The sequence below is a fragment of the Phocoena sinus genome, chromosome 10 (genome assembly GCF_008692025.1).
Source record: "Phocoena sinus isolate mPhoSin1 chromosome 10, mPhoSin1.pri, whole genome shotgun sequence".
Classification (NCBI taxonomy): Eukaryota; Metazoa; Chordata; class Mammalia; order Artiodactyla; family Phocoenidae; genus Phocoena; species Phocoena sinus.
The window spans coordinates 10021759-10029336 of NC_045772.1; positions in this window are offsets into that span (position 1 = coordinate 10021759).

Consider the following 7578-nt stretch of genomic DNA (forward strand, 5'->3'; position numbering starts at 1 on the left):
GAAAATCTTGTAGTGAGGGTCTACAGTCCTCTGAGGCTGTCTCTTTCTGCCTGGACTGTCACTCCAGGACAGTAATGAGGGTGTCAGGTTCCCCCAGCAATTGGGTATCTGGGGTCTCTGATGTTCTGAAACAGAATTGGGGAGGTCGCTTTCCAATTCACGGAAAATTGGAGGTAGCCCATTGCATGGTCACAGTTTTTAAGTCATTTACAGTGACAGTCAGTCCCAGGGCCAGAACCAAGTCCCTGCCTTGGGCCTGGGAAATGATACTTTCTGAAACATCCACACCTCTGTTGCCCCTAAGAACCAAATAACGAATACTTATTGAGAGCCTCATTTACCAGCCTCTTGTTCTAAGTGCTTTAGAGCAATACTATGAAACAGACACATTATTGTGCCTGTTTTACAGATGGTGAAACTGAGGCACAGAGAGGTTAAATAAGTTGCCCACGTGGAGCCAGGATTCAACCCCAGCCACGCTGACTCGAGCGTGCATTCCCGTTACTGCTGCCTCTTTAGCCTAAAATGGTGTCTGATTTGACACACGTCTGTTTTTCCAAATACATCTCTTTGTTGTCATCTTCTGCGTGGACCATCAGGGCTTTCTGGGATTCCTCACACTCCGTTGGTGTCTGTTGATGTCTTGACCTATGTCTTAACCCTGGTCATACTGATTTCTAATGACTCATTCTGGGTTCTGGATCTCCTACAGCAGACACACTCCACCAGAGCAGGGCCCACCCCAAGGCCCAGATGAGGTTTGGCCCTGCTTCCCGTAACTGAATTGGTAATTACTGCATCTGACACTCAGGTGTCAAGCTCCGGGCTACAGACTTTTTGTCCATCACCTCTTTTAATCCACCTGAGGTGAGTACTACTGCCACTCCCATTTCTGAGAGGAGGCAATGAGGCTTAGGAAGGTTCTGTAAACTCACCCAGCCACATAGCCCGGAAGTAACTGAGGACTTGAATCCAGCTAGTTGAAGCAGGGTCTCTACCACCAATGCCTCTCAAGTGAGAACTCATTGCAGGGGTCCTAAACACTAATGCAAACTTTGGTTGCACACCCAGTCTGTACAAATACTTTTGAACATGACTTTTGTTTTTAAATGTATGTATGTTACAACTTAGGTATATATATATATATATATATATATATATATATATATATATATTCTCTGTGCTAATGTGTGTATTATAGCACAAACATTAGGGACTTCCCTGGCGGTCCAGTGGTTAAGACTCCACGCTTCCACTGCAGGGGGCACGTGTTCGATCCCTGGTCGGGGAACTAAGATCCTGCATGCCGTGCTGCACAGCCAAACAAACAAACAAACAAACATTAAAATAGAATATTTGGAAGACTAAGATGAAATAAGAATACAAATTCTGACTTTTTTCCTTCCCACACCCCAGTGGATCACTGCATGAACTTTCTGGGGTTCTACAGGCATCTACTTTGGAGACAGCTACCTTAGTGGACAAGAGAATCCCCTGGATGTTTCCAGAGCAGGTGAGCAGACTCATTCAGTGGAGGCCTCAGATACACAGGCAGGTCTGGGTTGGCATGCACCGAGGGAGACAAAGGCAGCTTGGGGCACAGTCCCTGAGGCAGGGTGAAGCTCCAGGGTGGGTCTGGGAGGGTAAATGGAGTCTTTCATAACCTTTATGAACATTAGGTCAGATTCTCCTCAACTCTCTCAGCCTCGGGCTTCTAGCTGTAAAACAGGTGGGGCGATCTCCAGCTCACAGGATTGTTGTAGAATTAAACAAGATTCAATCATAAGTGTCTAGTGCAGCGCATGGCACACTGTCTGTCCAATAAGCTAGTTCAACTTCTCCCTCTTCTTCTCATCTGTGCGTAAAACTCGAAGCTGCTCTGAGCAAAACGAGTGGATAAATCCCATATTTCGCTGTTTGGAATTGGAGACCCTGCCAACTTCCACCTTCCTTTTCAACCTTCTCCCCAGAGGAAGAGGGATCCCCGGTGCCATTGGACTGGTCTCCCCACAGTGGCTCCCACCCCCAAATATCTGAGGTTCCTTCCATAGAACATTCACTTGGACTGTTCTTCCTTAGCCTCTGTTTCCGCTCCACCCTCCAAATCCCACCCATCTTCAAGTCCCCCCTCCCCCACCCTCCCCCATGGCAACTCCTGAATCACTGAAGGGGCTTGGGGGCAGTCTGGTCAGAAGGGGGCTCAGGGACTTGTCTGGATGCTGTATTTGTGTAGCATTTCACGTGAAGTTAAGAAAACCCAGGTCGTGTATCTTATAGAATGCCCCAGTGAAGGGTGAGGGGGCAGCTCACCACACTTTGGTGCCTCCGCTGATCCCAGTCCCCGTGGATCTGTCCTTCTGCCCTCACTGCTGGCATGTTCTCTCCAGCATTGGGGTTTTTTTTCCCCACGCAGCATGCAGGATCTTAGTTCCCCGACCAGGGATGGAACACGTGCCCCCTGCCGTGGAAGCTCGGAGTCTTAACCACTGGACCGCCGGGGAAGTCCCTCTCCGGCACTGTTAGTCCGTCTTTTTCTTGGGTATACACAGACTCCCCAGGCAGATTGTCACCTCTCGGCGAACAGGGTCCCGTGTGGATCTCTCAGGCCCTGCAAGGAGTTGGCATCAGGAAACGTTTGTGGACGGACATGTGACGTGCTGAGGAGATGAGTCGCAGCAGCTATGCTGTGTTGAGAAGTGTTGTTGTGGGAATGGGAATTGGGATTATTAGCCGTGGCAATCATCGTAGTTCCCACAGCCCAGCTAATGAGTGGTTGTGTGTCCCGGGGATGGGATTCCTTGGATTCCCAAAGGATGGAAGGAGCAAGTTTTGGAGAGAATCGACAGCAGTGCGAGTGAGGGAGATTGTGCCGAGCAGAGAGGTCAGGCGAGCCCAGAGGGGCAGCCAGGTGACAGGCTGAGTTGAGGGAAGGAGGTGGATGGAGGCATTGGGGGTGGGGGGGTGGGCTGGAGGCAGGCTGACGTGATCCTTCGGTGATGCTGGGTTATTGTTAGTGTTCATTGTGCCTTTGGACACGTGGCAGGCATTCCTGACTCCACTGGGAGCTGATTTCCCTTAAGAAGACGGCAGCCCAGGGATTGCTGAGAGAGGCTGAGTGCAACCGAGGGGGCGGGCCGACAGCCCCCCACAAGAAGGCCAAGAAGGCTGGGAGGGGGTGGGGAGAAACCACAGGCCTGTCCCTGAGGGAAGGCTGTCAGGCAACATCTGACCCAGGGATGGGAAGCGCCAGGCCCTGCCTCCACCCCAGGGACCACACACCCGTGGCAGAGTTCGTGGCAGAGTTCGCTCATTGCACAAGTATTTATGGGGCACCCATTACCAACTGAGCACCCACGGAGCAGCTATAGGAGGGTTTCTTTCTCTTGGAGCTTATGTTCACGGGCATGAAAAATAAATAAGCTAACGTTTTCAGCCTCTAGTAAGTTCCATAAAGACCATAAGTCAGGGTGATCCAGCAAAGAGGGACGGAAGGCAAGGGGGACCACTTCAGATTGTGTGGTCAAGGAAGACCCCTGTGAGGAGGTAACATCTGAGTTGCAGTTTGAATCACGCGATGGAGGCGGCCACTGATGACCTGGGGAGATCATTCTAGGCAGAAGGAATGGTCAGTGCAAAGGCCCTGAGATGTGACAAAATGAAAGACCAGGGGGAGAAAGGTTCAGGGTGAGATCTGAAAGGCAGATTGGGGCCAGATCATAGCAGACCTGGAAGAGAGCATGGATTTCACGCCGACAGAAGGAGCCATTAGTGTATTTTCAGTAGCAGAGGGACATGATCTCACCATTAACAGACCAGCGTGGTATCCAAGTAATCCAGCTGGGTTCAGCATGTAGTTGGGAGACAGAGCTGACAGGAAGTGCACGTGTTTTGAATATGGGGGTGATGGTGGGAAGAGAACCCTTTCCACTGAGCCCAGATGTGTGGGACCTCAGGATCTCTCTCAACAAAGTGCCGGATGTGGAGCGTGTAGGCCGTTCCCCATCTGGTCCAGCCTTAAGTTTACAGACAGGGAGACTGAAGAAAGAGCCTTAGAAGTCTCCTTGTCCAGCCTCCTGGGGGCTGTGAATTCTCCAAGGTCCCCCTGAAATTCAGTGGCTGAGCTGGCATTCGAACCCAGGCCTCCTGGGCCCTGGTCCAGGCCTGTTGCTAGCCCGCCCTGCTGCCTCTCAGCTGAAGATGGCAGAGGAGGGAGGAATCACTGCCGGGAATGACCTGACTAGTCACGACGATGTGGTGAGGTCACCCAGGAGAAGCGTCGAAAAGCAGTGGAGACTGGAGAGGGCAGGCCGAGGTGTCAGGACACTGCCGTGGAAGCAGCCAAAGGTTGGGGGAGGGCACCCTGGAAGGCTCTGAGGGCAAGGAGCCCAGGTGAATGGAGCAAGGCAGCATTTTCAGGCTGGCATGCCTGAGGAGGACCTCTTAGAGCAGAGCCTGTGTGGGCCACTGACCCCTGAGGGTCTTGGGAGAGACCCAAGTAGGAAGACCCCAGAGAAACTTCTTGCAGGGGCTTCCTAGAACCAAGACCACGGGTATAGACAGAGAGTGGGCAAGGCCAGTGGCTCACCGGGCCCAGCTAGGACTGCATACCTCCAACCCACGCCCACCTCGAAGGGGCTGGGGGTGGACCCTCCAGGAGGAGGTGAGGTAAGGAAAGAAGCTGGAGATGTAGCCTGCACCGCTAGAGAGAATCCGAGACCGGCAGCTGCATTCACTCCCTGTCCACTCCTTACAACAGTAATAGGATCAACGTCTTCCTCTTACTCGGGGCTGCTTCTGGACCAGGGCGTTTCTGTGCGTGAGCTTGGGCATTACCTCCATTTTACAAATGAGGCTCAGAGAGTTTCAGGAGCTTTCCTAGGGTCCCGTAGTTAAAAAGTGGCAGAGTCAGCATTTGAAGGCAGCTTCTTAACCACGGTGGGCTGCTGTCTTGGATCCCCTCTGTGACCTTGAGCAAGGCTCCCTGAGTCTCTGCCTGTGAAATGATGGAGTTGGCATAAATGAGCCCCACCAGGCCCTGTGGCTCTCAACTGGGGCCCAGAGTTGCTTCTCTAGTAAGGGAGCTCAGGGGTCTGATGGAGGGAGCCAGGGCCCTGTCCCGGAGCTGTGTGCTCCACCAGCCTGGGCGAGGTGGTTAAGAGAGTGGGCTCTGCCAGGCCGCTATCTCTGCTGAGGATAGATGCGAGGACCGAATGCACGTATCAGGTCTCAGAGAGGGCCTGGCACACAGTAGGTGCTCAATAAGTGATAGCTCTTCATGTGTCCTCAGAGAGAGTGGAGGCTGTCCCTTTACCATCCAACCATTCACTCATTCAGCAAATATTTGTTAAATCCCTGCAGTGCGCCAGACACCAGTCTTGATACTGGTGATGCAGTGATGCCCCCAAAGATCTGTAACTCCCTGCTTTCATGCAACTGATACTCCGGTGGGGGAAGCAGACCAAGAAAAACAAAAGTCAAATAAGTGCCATATAGAATAAGTTAGGTAGTGGTTAAGTGCCAGGAAAAAAAATGAAGCAGAGAAGGAGAGACAGATCTTAAATCAGGATTGGAAGGCCTCCCTGTGAAAGGGACTTGAGAGTCCTGACCTGAGGGAGGTGAGGTGCACAGCTGAGGGAAAAGTGCCCCAGGCAGCGGGAGAGCCAGGCCTGAGGTCAACCTCAGGGCACAGATTGTGTAGGGTCGTTTTAAGGACCCTCCCCTGCTGCGCGGTAAATCCATGGTGACCTCCTCCTCCCCACACCCCACCCCCAAGACTCAGGTTGCAGGTCCCTTGGGGGTGGTGCTGAAATCTTTCTCGCTGTCACCGGGCACCGCAAGATCCCCAGCCCCGTGCTCTGGGGTGCCGGGGAAATAGGAACAAACCGTCTGGAACGGCTCCCCTGACCAGTGCGGAGCAGCTAAAACCCAGGGTGGGACCCAGTGATCAGCTCTTCACTGACACCTGTCCCAGGCCCAACTGCATCTTCTGGGTGGGTGGGTGGGATGTACGGAGGGGGGCTAGGGGAACTCCAGCCGGACACACCCTTGGGCTTTAGAGTTGCGAGTTAAGTCCCAGGAGGAGTCATTGAGAACCCAGTCTGGAGAGAGAAGTCAGGCCCAGAGGCTGCTAGAACTCTGTTGTAAGTTTTCTTTCCCTTTGGAACCGCCTCCCCTCCTTGGCTAGGTTTTGTGTCCCCTCAGTTTCTCCTGAGAGTTGAGCTGCGAAGTGCTTCAGAAGGACCCATGGGTGGTCTCAGAGGGGAGCAGGGAGGAGGAGAACTTGGGTCCACAGAACAGCTAATCAGGGAGGGGGTGTGGGGAGCATTCTTCCAAGGCAGAGACTGGGGGGCGATGGGATGGGGTGTGTGTGTGTGTGTGTGTGGAGAGGCTGGGGGCAGGCCTTCAGGGGAAGAGTGGGTCTCAAGACTGGTTGACCAGGATCTTCAATAGTGGTGCAGAGGGGGGTCAGTTACAAGTTCTGGAATGGGAGGGGACATGTGACAAGATTGGGAGGGGAAGCTGGGACATCTGACTGTTAATGTGTACCCTGAGGCAAAGGTGAGGAGCCTCAGATTCCCCTCTGAACCTGGGAAAGGACAGAGTAGGATTTCATCTGTTGTTGAGAGGATTACATGAGATAACACCTTTCCCAGTGCCAGGTACTTAGTAGATGCTGGAGGAGTATCAGTCCCTTCCTGGAGAGGGAGGGCCGGGAAGCAGGGCCAGGTTGGAAGGCTGGGGTGGTGAAGACAGAGGACACAGTGGTGTATCCACCCTGCTCAGTAGTGCTGGGGGGCCCTCTGCCTGGGACCCTAGGCCTGGCACCTTGTCTCACGTAGGAGAACCTGCAGCCACAGGGAGGGCCGGCTTCCCTGGACACTGGAAGCAGGATTCAGGGTCGGTGAGATTGGGATGGAAACAGATGACGAAGGGAAGGGCATTGGTAGCCGAGCCTGGTGGCTGGCCTCTAGGACGGGTCACATTTGGAGACCTCCAGGAGATGAGGGAGTCATAAAAATGGGTAAAACAAGTGGGGGCCCTTGGGCTTTGATAAATGTGGGTGGCTGCCGCCCAGGCCTGCTGAATATGGTCAGGGCCCAGGATGCGTTTGGGCCCAGAGTGGCAGTTCTCCCAGTGCTTCGAGAGAAGTAGGGAATACAGACCTGTCATATGAAATCTTCCCATTTTAAAACACTGGGAATCAGTTAACAGAACAAAAGAAATAACGAAAAACACCATGCAAGCCAAGCAAAGCCCACCACTTTTGCTGGTGACCCTCTTCTCTGCAAAAGTGGCTTTGAGGGCAGATCCCCAGCTGACTGCCCCAGGCCTCTCCTGGGAGGCTTGTCCTCACTCTCCTGCTTTTGGAAGTGAGATCATGATAGACTCATTTTCCCAGGGACCTATGAGAGAACAGAGCCATCTTGTGCTGTGTGGTCCCAGGCCAACCCCTTGCCGTCTCTGGGCTGCAGTTTCCTGGGCTCTGAAAGAAGAAACCAGTCTGTGGGGCTCCTGACAGTTTGGAGAGCGTGTGTGACTAAGTCCCTCAGGCTCCAAGGAAGGTGTGATTGTTCTTGA